The following is a 12,543-nucleotide window of genomic DNA, read 5'->3' on the forward strand; positions in this document are numbered from 1 at the left end:
GTGTGTGTGTGTGTGTGTGTGTGTGTGTGTGTGTGTGTGTGTGTGTGTGTGTGTGTGTGTGTGTGTGTGTTGTTGTCGTCGTCGTGTGTGTGTGTGTGTGTGTGTGTGTGTGTGTGTGTGTGTGTGTGTGTGCAGGAGAAAATCGGAAACAAATCGGCCGCAACCACGATCTATTGGTTACCTGCGCGTACTCGCGCAAAAGCTATGCTCATCCATCGTCAGGTTACCGACTACAATTCACAAAGGAATCAGCCACCGTCGTAGTGGCTCTATGTGCAACGTACAACCGCGCAGCTGCATCGCTTTCATAGGCATCGATCCGGCGGTCATGCATTCGACAAAACAACAGTAGACATAACATCGGCGACGGCTGGTCACGACCTTTGACCTGGAAGCGCGATACAATTACAGCTGCAGTAACACACCGCAAAAGCATTCCGCTGCCGAGCTGAGTCGAGTACAGCATCCTTATCCTCATCCTCATCCTCATCCTCATCCTCGCGTGTTCACAGTAGCGGTGATCTACTTCGTCTCCTCTCACGGCAATAATTCTAAGGGGAGACGCCAGTGCGTAAATCGCATTCTACACGGGCCAAGAAAGAAGGTCCGCTATTTGTTATAAGGAGGATCTATGTTATACACTTCTAATGTTATGGAATATGGCTTATGAATATACGGTTATAAATATACTGCGCGTCTTCCCGAGTTCGTGCTAAAGGCCAAAGGGTTGGTGTATATACACCACATTCGCACCTTCCTGAAGACGATAGAGAAGATGCACGCACGTAAACCACTTTTCTACTCCTTCATACGGGTTAACAATGACTCAAGTTTCCCCAAATAGGAATGAAGAGGGTGTGAACTCCCGCCTCTCCCTCCTCTATAGATAGGGACGATGGTGTTGGCTAACCATCCATTTGATAGGTGTATGTGTATACTCTAGTCTCTTTCTATACGATATAGATTAGGAGGCTGCGAATTTCCCTAATCTCCAACTCTAATCTCCTCTATAGAGAATTAAGAGAGTGCTATTTCTTTTCGTCGATCTAATAAACATTGAAGGAATGTGCAGGAATGACATGTCTTGTACATGTCTTTCACTCCCCCATAGCCTCACTGCAGATCATGAAAACTGTATTCGCTCCTTCTTATACTTCCCACAGATCATGAAGAATCTAGCCTATCGCCCTTCATATCCCTACTGCATGTCAGAAAAGATTTCTCTGCTTTATACCCTGCATTGTTGCAGATCCTGAATGAAAGATCCCTTCTCTCATAGCCCTGTTGCAGATCACGAATTATTTATCCTTTACTGCATATCCATCCATACTGTAGATGATAAAGAGTTTATAAAATATGTCCCATCCTTACTGCAGATAACAAATAATGGTAAAAGAACTTTCTTCTACATCGAACACATATTAAGAAGCGAGCTGGCTGACATCGCGCATTGGCAGGTAAAAATCTCACATAAGTTAGTAGCGTCACTGGCCAGGAGAACGCCACTGTCCTTGGCTCTACATCTCCAGTTCTGCGCTACATTTTTAGCTTCAGCTCACAAAATCATACTCACTTTCACCGTAACTTCCGAACCCACCGAAATATATATATATATATATATATTAAATGGTTAGAGTTGGTTTGGAATTTACTGGGAAAGTAAACCCCACTCTTCCCTCGCTCTCCGCCCCCACCCTCCTCTCTCCTCTCTCTTCTCTCTCCGCTCTCGTCTCTCTCCGTCCTTTTCTCTCGTTTAGCTTTTCTCTCAGTCTCATGTCTCTCTTCGATCGTCTCTCTCGTCTGTCGTCTCTCTCTATCTCACTCTCTCATCTTTCACTCTCTGCTCTCGTCATCTACTGTCTCTTATATATACATATATATATAGTAAGAGAGTTAGAGGAGAGTAGGTGTGCTTAGACTAACTTCGACGCACTGTGTCATGGGCATCTAGCTCGGTCAGTGCATCAAGTCTCTCAATTCGTGTACAAGATCACGAGGGCCACGCAGGCGCGCGAGCCGCATGAACACCAACCACTGCGTGATGCCAAGCGGGAGAAACGACACAAGGTCAGCTAATGGCGACCAGCGGGAGGGCCGTCGCGCGATCACGCACTCGGCCGGCCACCAATTGATGACTACAAATGCGATGAGCTGGCGCAATACGGCGGCTGTGTCCGCCGGGCGACGCGCGCCTTTGTTGTGGCCCAGGGCAGCGCGGCGCGCTCCTCTCTCCGCACGCGTGTTCTTTTCAATTCTTTTCGCCAAAACTCGTTTGATTACAGACTGAATGGAGCCGGGACGCGTACAGCAAGCAGGTCGTGGGATCTCCTAATAGCGGTCATACCGTGCCGTAGGTGCCCGCTCGAGCCGCTATGGGCAAGGTACTGTTGGTAGGCCGGACTACGGGTACAGCATATATCACGTATAAACATTGTGGATATATTGTAGCGTAAGCTTGATATGATACAACCAGGAGTGACATAATATCGACTTATTAGTCTATATATAGTCTGTATTATGAAACTCCTGATACAATATGGTATAACGCGGATGTGATACGCATAGCATGTTTAAAGTATATCATAACTAACGTAACGTATGAGACGCAAGGCGTAATGTTATAGACACGGCAACACGTGTATAACATATAATAACACACACTATATATAGTACATGTGCATTATAAATAATAATACATAGTGCCAGCTCAGTGGTAATCAGAGTCTATGCAGCAGAGTCTATGCACTGTGGTATTTTCGCAAGCAATAAATTGTGAATATTTCCTATGGGTCTTGTGTTTAAAATACAATACCTACATCGAGACCTTGCGCAATCGACGTATAGTTACGAAAAAATATATACCGTAGTCTAGATATATATAAGGCAGTAGAACACAGGATTCACGAGAGAGCACGTTACATGACACATGTTATATAAAGTATATCTATAGGTATGGCATATTTACAATGCGTTGCCATATGGTATACGTATGGGTGCGTATCAATGACAATTATAGTACATAGGTATTATTTTATATTGTAATCAATGGTAATTAATCGGAATGGGGATTAATATAGTTACGCACATGATGCGAAGCCCTCGGCTGGTGCACCCTCGTACGTGATTGTTTCCAGCCTAAGTAAGTCACCGCCGTAGCTTACCCGTGCAACCTCCACCGGAGGCAGAGATTCTATCATCATAGCTTTAAATCGCTCGTGTTCGACTGATTCATACACTGTCTCGGGCTTGAAAGGTGATAAAATTAACGACATTGCTTTACTTTAGCTAGGCGAATTCTGGTGGGTTTATGTCAGCCTCGCTTCAAGCGCTCGGGTGTTAATCGAGCTATCCTTTCCCTCGTTTGCGTCAGTAAAATCCCCTGCATGGGGGGATAGGCTGTTACATTAAGCCATTGTGTCACACGTTATATATTGTTAGGAGTTTGCAATCGCGTACTTGTTTGTTTTCCTTCTCCAGGGATAGCTGCTAGCCGAACAAGCATATCTCAGTAGCTATATATAAATACAGCGAAGGCCCTTCCCCTCTAATTAGTAACACGTCTCCTTCGGGGAGCATCGTTTTGTGTTATCGACATGCGAAAATACAGCCGCCTTACGTCTGGAATCTGTTCTCGCGTGCACAAAAACACAAGTTTGAGCGCAAAATAGCGAAAACTCGACAGAGATGCATTGCAGCTGCCTGGGAGAGATGTGCCTGCCTTGCTTTCCATTTACCAGCCTTCCTTCGCCGCAGCGCTACGCACAGCCCGTTCGAATGATGGTATCAGGAGTAGTTTACGGGACATATAACAATAATCCCATAACATAAGTTATTATGTAAACTATATCAGGAGTAAATAAAAACAACCTATCTGCGCAGCTTGCAACTATTGCAAGTATAACTGCAACGGTATGTTGTGAACATCTTATATGATGAAGATTTTCACCTTATCTTCGATAAGAAAAACTCTCTCTAGTCGTAGCAATGAGGCACTATAATTGGTGAAGATATTAAAGATGTGTGTGTGCGCGCGCACACGAGCCTTGTAGTTTCTGAAGCAAAATCGAACTTGGCGATATATGCACGAGCGAGAGCATCTCTATAATTCCCTCCATCTACTGGATGTTGACTAGTATATGGTGCCGTGATTACGAAAAATATTAACAATAATGTTTTTAGATTTATTGCTGATAATACTATATTACAGATTTACTACATTTTTGGTCAGACTCTTAAGTTTATAAAAACATGTCGAGTTTATATTTGCAAGCGCTCATGTAGCGCCTGTACCGGATTAGCCTTTATTATGCCTTGTACCGTATATTTGTAGCCAGGCATTACATATTCGGCAACGCATCGCACATCTTCTATACACGGTTCATGGTCAAACAAGTCGTGAAGATGACATTACTATATATACGTCCTCCATTACAAACTGTTTACAAACCTAGCTTTGTGTTAAAATACCCGCGTAATTAAGCCTCAAGGGGTCCGTTCATACATCGAAAGAGATTGGGTTTATAGTCCACTTTTTATATTCCACGAAACATTGCATTTAGCCGATTCCTACTGGAGAGAGAGAGAGAGAAAGACAGAGAGAACTGAAAGAAAGAAAGCGAGGGAGACAGAGAGTGAGAGAGAGAAAGAGAGAAAAAGAGAGAGAGAGAGAGAGAGAGAGAGAGAGAAGCGAGCGAGAAGAGGAAGAGAGAGAGAGAGTGAGAGAGAGAGAGAGACAGGAAAAGAGAGAGAGAGAGAGAGAGAGGGGCAGTGCGTACGACGAGTCTGTAATTGAGGGCCGTTGATACGGCGGATAATTACGATCTATTGTTGTCAACGTCCCATGCGCACGAACAGATCACGCGGACCGCGTCAATCTTTCCTGCATCATCGTCTCACCCATCCTCTCTTCACGCACGCACGCACGCACGCACGCACCCACGTCGGTGTAAACCCGATGTATATCAGTAGTTCGTATATATTTACACAGCGGTCCGAGTGTACAGGAGTGCTTAGCAGTGATCAGGCAGTGCTAAGTATGGCAGAGCTAGAGCTAATGCCCTAATCGGTAATCTTAACTAGTACACCCACGCACGGATCCGTTCGTATCCTGGCCCGAATGATGCGGATATCCCGTTACGCACGCGGATTGCACACAAGCATACGCGCTACCGTGACGAGACACTGCGATCGGTTGTCAGTTCTACTCACCTTGATATGATGGGGTTTCGAGTATACTTGACGTCCAGTCATATCCAAGCGATTGTGCTCGTGCGGGCGCGTATGACGACGATCACTGTATAGCTACGTATATATGTGCCGACGGTGAATATGTTTATATAGCTCTCACAGCGCTATTAGCGCATCCTCTACAACAACAGTGTTCTCCGCGAAGCTTTCATCAATCGCTTCCGCTGACGAGAAAAGTTTCACTCGATGCCACGCGCACTACGTCACGTATCCTCTCATGGCGCACGCGTGCGTGCATGCGCGCGAGCGTGCGGACAGCTCTACCGCCACGTCGATGCGTGCATACTAATGTCACACCTCTGCGCTGGCGGCCGCCAGAACACTGTATATATCTCACTCTGCGTGTCTATTTATATAGCGACGCAATACGTCAGCTCATCTGTCGTCAGCAGGGGTAAGCGTGCGTCGGCTGGGCGACGCAGACAACGAGTCGGGCAATCAGAGCTGGTCGCCGAGTAATCCTAACGCTGACACGAGCGTCGGAGCAGACGCGGAATACGCGATCTGTGAAACATGTTGCGATTTTCGCCGCACGGATACCTCACTTCTCTCTCTCGCGCGCGTGAACAGTAGTGTCTCTACGCTGATGATGAATTCCACTTGCATCGCAGCGCAGAAGTAATACGCGCCGAGGCGGCCAATCAGAAACCGGTTCCGCCCGACGCATGCGCAGCGATGCGCGATCGCTTCGCGCAACGAAAAGACAATGGCGCGGACGGTCAGTGATAGTCGCTCGTTAACAGCTGTCGTGCAATGTCCGGTGGTAATCGCTACCTAGCGATGATTACACATCGAGATTATTCGCACATATCCGAATAATTCGCAAGGAACGCTTGCGACGGAGCAATGGCCGCTGGGCCTACTCGCCCCGGTTCGCGCGTTGTATACGTCGTTATACTTATCGGTGTATTGTTTCATCGTCGCCGCAGGCAAAGTGGCTAAAGGGGTGAACAAGCAGGGGCTGACCGGCAATATTTGTGACCTCGGTATTACCCCTAAATTAGCGAGGCTGCAGCTAGGGGTTACTAACACCGCACGTATCATAAACGTATATAACCTATTTATATATGCACTAGTTCGGTACACCGCGTTGCCTGGACGACCAAACTATATGCTCATATTTGAAGAAGAAGTTATATAGTCAGTGATGCGAGAAACATTTTATGCAATGTTTTTTTGTCATTAACGACACTGAATGGCATAGCATGAAAGAGTATACTATAACGAACACAGTAATTGTACCATGTTTGGTGATAAGAAGTGAGTATGATGTGAGGATTAACATTGAAAAAGGCAACGTAACGTAAGGTTACAAAAAGTTATATAACATAACATATCATACCATAAGGTGATATAAAATAGCATATGTGAGACTATCACAAACTAGTATGACATTATTTTAGCACAGCAGAACATAATTAGAAGACCATAAAATAGTAGCACAATACAGTATTTATATATCAATAAAGTAAAAGTACGGTTAATGGTACTTAACATAAACATTATGTAACATAACAAAATGCCAGGTAAGGAAAGGTAACGAAACGTAATATAACGTAACATAATCTCGCTCAACATAGGCACGACATAACTGTAAAATAACAACTTTTGGCACGACATAACTGTAAAATTCACATAATTGTAAAATCAGTGAACATGTTGGAGGCAGACTGTATAGTAATGAAGTTTTACGTATCGTTCGCAACGGGACTAAACGATGAATAGCGTAGGGAGACTACATAGATGTGGATTTAGCTATAATATGCCATAATTGCAGACTATATTCCCAAACAGGCTAATCTATATTGTGTGCAAATAAAGCTTCGCGTGCAAAGAAAATGAGGATATTGTGGAGATATCGTAAGAAATACGGATATGATGACAGCAGAATATACATTCTAGCAGACACTGCAATATATCGATTATATTATATTATATATATATATATATATATATTGTGCAGAATTTAAATGTAGATATCCTATGTATAATTGGGTACCGAGCATTGGCTGTGTTGCTTTCGTGCGTAAATCTAGATATATGTACATGTTTTAGAAAAAAAAGCAATACATACGGTAAAGGGGCAATAGGTTTTACTAAGAGGAGATAATTAGCGTGAAAGACCACTGTTATAAGAACAGCAATAGTACATTAGACCTGCGTTGTCACTATGACAAGACACCGACGCGTGCCGGTTGGCGGAATTATGTTAGCTGATTGGCTAATTTTGCTTTCCGTGTTCTGTCGTCATGAAATATTTCTTTAGCATAAAACCCAGGCCGGGTAGGCGCCCAGCGTTCTTGGGACGTATAGTTAGTATGATATATCATATATATACTATAACTATATTAAATATTATGTGCTGGTGTGTGTGTCTGTGTGACCTTTGTGTGTGTGTTACTCTGTGTGTGTGTGGTGTTTGTGTGCTGTGTGTGTGTGTGTTGTGTGTGTGTGTGTTGTGTGTGTGTGTGTGCGTGTTGGTTGATATTAAAAAGGCATGTGAGATCCTGTGTGTGGTGTGTGTGATGGGTGGTCTGGTGTGTGGCACCGTGTGTGTGTGCTGTGACGCCTGTGTGGTGTGTGTGTAGTAGTGTGTCGTGGCTGTGTGTGTGGTGTGTGTGTGTGGTGTGTGCGTGTGCGTGTGCTTGTGCGTGTGCGTGCACGTGTGGTAGTATCTGATATAATGGTTAGGTATTATGCTATTAGCCAACTTTTGTTATATATATATATAATCACTAGCAATAAAAAAATGAATGATCGAAAGAAAATCATGAAGAGGCCGACATGGATACCAATATGGTTACTGCAAACATAATTTTGGCATTCGTTTGCACGAATCTCGAAACTAAATTGATTTTGCAAGCGTGGTGTTGTTAGTTACAACGTATGCGTTCGGTAACGAACAAGTGAGTTCGTAGTTAGTAGGTCGTCAGTCGTATAAATGTTTTAATAAATGACAGGGCGGTATTTGAATATTCATAATGTGCAGACCATACCTATGTGTACTAAATAATGATGTTGAGATAAAGATGATAATGATGACGATTGGTATAATATTAATAATAATATTATTATTATTAATAATAATAAAATAATAATAATAATAATAAATATAAAAATAATATCAGGAAATTTAAGATGAATTCAATTTGAAATTTGTTTGCTAAATACATGACTTCACTGTTTATGTTAGAGATATTATCGACGTATCCATCCACTCCATCCGTCAGCACGCAGACGGTTACTTTGCTGAAGTGAAGACGGTGCAAAATCGCTTCACTATTTATCCAGCGAAACCAAACAAACTCGGCATCTAGCCGGATGCACTGACATACGAAATGGCCTCAAGATTTGTTTAAATGTCTTATGTATGTTTCTTTGTATGATCCGACGGTGCGTAGCCTCTATACTCCACCAACATGTTCTCTACCGAAACATGCGTCTGTCAGCGTTTACTCTGCTGGCTTTTATTCTGCCGGCTTGTCCTCTGCCAGCTTTTACTCTGCCGGCTTGTCCTCTGCCAGCTTTTACTCTGCCGGCTTGTCCTCTGCCAGCTTTTACTCTGCCGGCTGTGTCTCTGAGCAGCTCTTTACTCTGGCCGGCTTGTCGCTCTGCCAGCTTTTACTCGCCTTCTGCCGCTTTACTCGTGCGGCTGGCTGCAGCGTTTAACTCTGCCGGTTTTTTTCCCTGCTGCCAGCTTTTCGTCTGGCCCCGGTTTGTCCTTCTGCCGAGCTTTTACTCTGCCGGCTTGGTCCTCTGCCAGGGGGTTTACCTTTTTGCCGGTTTGTTCTCTGCCAGCTTTTACTCTGCCGGCTTGGTTACTGATTACTATTACACGCGCTTTTACGTACTTCTGTCATTTTTCACCTTGCTCACGTTATCCCTCCAGTATAACTGCTAACTTGTTGTATTTGTGTGTGTGTGTGTTTGTGTGTGTGTGTGTGTGTGTGTGTGTGTGTGTGTGTGTGTGGTGTGTGTGGTGATGTCTGTTGTGCGTGTGTGTGTGTGTGTGTGTGTCAAATGTAATTACACGCATGTATGGGATGGACTCGTGGTACGGCCGGGTAGGCGTGGGCGTGGGCGGTAGTGGGGCGGGCCGCGTGGGCCTCGCGTGTATAGGACCAGCCGACCACCTGCACAATGTAAACGCATTGCTGGCTGAGGTCCGGTTCAGAACGTCGGCAAACAGGCGGGGAACAGATCTCCTTTATTTATTATAGTTGCCGCGATATGATCAGTATCTGCGTAGCTGTGCCGCGGCTGGTGCTGACATGCGAGAAAGCGGCGTAGCTAGAACTGAGGGTTTAACTGCGAACTAGGTGCAATACGACTGGATTCGATTTGGCTGGATCGCCGGGATTCGAATTTTGAATCGAGGCATCGAAATACATCGAGTCTATGCAACGCGCTGGTAGATCATTGATGCTTAGTTTATGATAAAGCTGTGAGCGTATTCTGCTATAATGGATGTCATTTCGTTTAGCAACGGAAAATTACATATGGCAATGTATCTTCGCAATGCTGAAACGGTCGCTGTATCTATATAGCTAGTGTAACCATGAATTGGAGGCGCCGCAAAAAGCAACTTCACTGGCATTTCTTCGTTACTCGTAGAGACGCAATAACAAAGGTTTCTGGTTAATTTTTTAGCAATCCTTTTTACCATATTGGTGTTACTGAAGCATTTGAGGAACATACAGGTACACTTTTCTTGCATCATTGTTTGATTGACGTGCGATTATCTATTTACAACGACGAGTACCAGTCTCATCATCCAGTGCCCAGTGAGAGGCTCTACTGAAATCAACTGACCCAAACCAGCTCATCATTTGATTCATTATGAATGACATCTAGTAAGCAGAAAAACGCTCACCATATCCGGAATAAAAAAAGGAAAATCACGGTTGCAGTACAAATTGCGGTAAAACTGCTGTAATGTAATGTATAATGTAAAAGTTTAATTACATGATCAATGTGTATTTCTTTGCAGGAACAATATGTTCTGTCGTGATAGGTTGGTTATTGATGCTATAGTGACATGTTTTTTGCACATCTTCTATCCAAACGCCGTTTATCCGATGGCGCAATCCTTTGCGGTTTATTGTAATAAGAGTGTCACCGCTATCACATGTCAAATATTGTCGACGCTTTGCTATTTAGTTAAAACAACGACGAAAGCACATGTGCAATACTGGAAGTATGTTGCAGTAGAGCCTAGCGTTGACGGATAATATTGCAAGCAAATCTGAGCTCAATATAAAGTGGGCGCGAGATAAAGAAAGAAGTAAATTATGCATATATTACTGAACAATAAACATTAAACGTTCATTGCAACCATGATCTAAGGTGTTCTCGCTAGCAAACGTGCACGTGCAAAGTTACACGTGCTCGGCCTCTGCACGGATAAGCTTAGCTCTCAAAATATTGCAATGACAAAAAAATATAAAATTACATGATGTGGCGCCATCTAGTGTCAGAAATTGACATTTAGATAGAATATTTAGTATAAGTTAGCTATAAAGTAAATAAGGTAAATAAGTTATAACCAAATAAATAACGATGTTTACATCTTTTGTATGCACGTGTAATATCACCTTTGTACTTCGAACAAGAGATCACGGCCAAGTTAATGTGCGATACTTCCCACTGATATGTGACAGGTGGTTTGAGTACATATAGCGTTTGCTTCAATCCGTCTTGCTGAAATTGACCGACCACGGATTGTATCTTCGAGCAATTCTGGCCCGATGGACATTGGAATACTTATGGACCCCAGATTTTCCGCGTTCATTGGGTGCCCTTTTGCCATGCAATATAGGCAACCACACGATACAATAAAGGTATCTTCTATTATATACGAACAATCTCGTAACAGCATAGACTGGTACTTCATTCGTTGCTCTTGCAGATAAGAGTGTAATCGACATAATATGCCATTGTAAAGCAGGGGATGACAAACCACCGCTTACTGTTCTGTATTCAATTAGTCAATCGAATTCGTCAAATTATCGATTCTTAGAAATCTGGCATAAACAGAGCTTTTTGGGCATGGGATGTACAAAAAAAGCAGATATATTTAACAGAATATAACGGAGTATTCTAACTAGCGTAACTTTATTTCAGGGATACATGAACTCAATTAATTAATTAACAAATTTAGCTATCGTACACCAGATTATATAAGCATGTATGCATGTAGTTTACTAAATATAAGTATTGTTTTCAAACGTATTCGGAAAAGGAACTTATAAAGTAACGACGTTCCGTCTAGTCCGACTATTACGTTATACTTCTTTGCTATATGTAAATGCCACGGGAGCACGTCCCAGAATCACGAAGCGGATGCGTGATAATCTCTAAAGAAATGTGCGACCTAAGAATTGCGAATATTCACCCCGGTGAGGGGGTGGTGGGGGTGGGTGCCGAATGATGAAATCTATTATTAATAAATATCACCCACGATCTATATATAATTGCAAACCGCTCAGGTTATGGACCTATTTGTGTAGTAATTCAAATTATTGCTTGGTATCTAGTTTGACAAGACAGAATAGACCATTATAAGATGCGAATTTGGGTGTTTATGGAGGTGGCGCTGCTGACTGCTTACAACACATTGCTGCAGTGATATCTGTGTACGCACTCGCGCGCGCATAACTTCACGTGAATACTTGAATAAATACGAATAGATGCGGTTCAGCTCGCACTCAAGGCTGGCTTATATTGCTGAAAATGCTGTGGAAAGCAACCGTGATAGTTCTCGTGGTATTGGTGGCTCAGCTTTCCGCCGTACCGCTACGCGATCAGCTCACGGTGCGAATCCGGGCCACCAAGCATAAACCTACCGTTGAGAAGGATGCCGGGCGCTTTAATGAGGTGGTGCACGTGGAACCAACCAAGGCATACACCTATATGCTAATGAATGAAACTGTTGATAGCTACGACGACGTAAACCATGGTGTGAATTGGGAAGACACTAAGAACGACACAAGTGTTAGTGGCAGCGGCAACGGCGACGGAGTGGAAGCTGAGGAAAACAGAGAAGAAACTATGACAAACGAAACTGAGAGCGAAGAAGATCACAAGGGGACGAAAGAGACGGCGAATAATGAAGAAAATTCCGATAATCAAGACAATGAAGGTGATGCTGATGCTGATGCTGACAACGAGGATGCTACTGCATATAATTACAATGAGGATAATGATGGTTGTGATGAAGGCGACGACGATGGTAGCAACGAAGACGACGACGACGACGACGACGACGACGACGATGATGAAGATGACAACGACGAT

General features: G+C 43.6%; 1 protein-coding gene across 1 annotated transcript in view; it reads right to left on the minus strand.

Annotated features, from left to right (window-relative positions):
* Positions 1–5,816, minus strand: part of LOC106814913 (bone morphogenetic protein 2-like) — a 14,422-nt gene extending 8,606 nt beyond the window's left edge. Inside the window, exon 1 of the mRNA XM_014819298.1 lies at positions 5,209–5,816. The gene's annotated coding sequence lies outside the window, so the exon portion shown is untranslated. The remainder of the gene's footprint in view (positions 1–5,208) is intronic.
* Positions 5,817–12,543: the final 6,727 nt, after the last annotated feature.

Source organism: Priapulus caudatus, unplaced genomic scaffold (assembly GCF_000485595.1).
Source record: "Priapulus caudatus unplaced genomic scaffold, Priapulus_caudatus-5.0.1 Scaffold27, whole genome shotgun sequence".
Classification (NCBI taxonomy): Eukaryota; Metazoa; Priapulida; class Priapulimorpha; order Priapulimorphida; family Priapulidae; genus Priapulus; species Priapulus caudatus.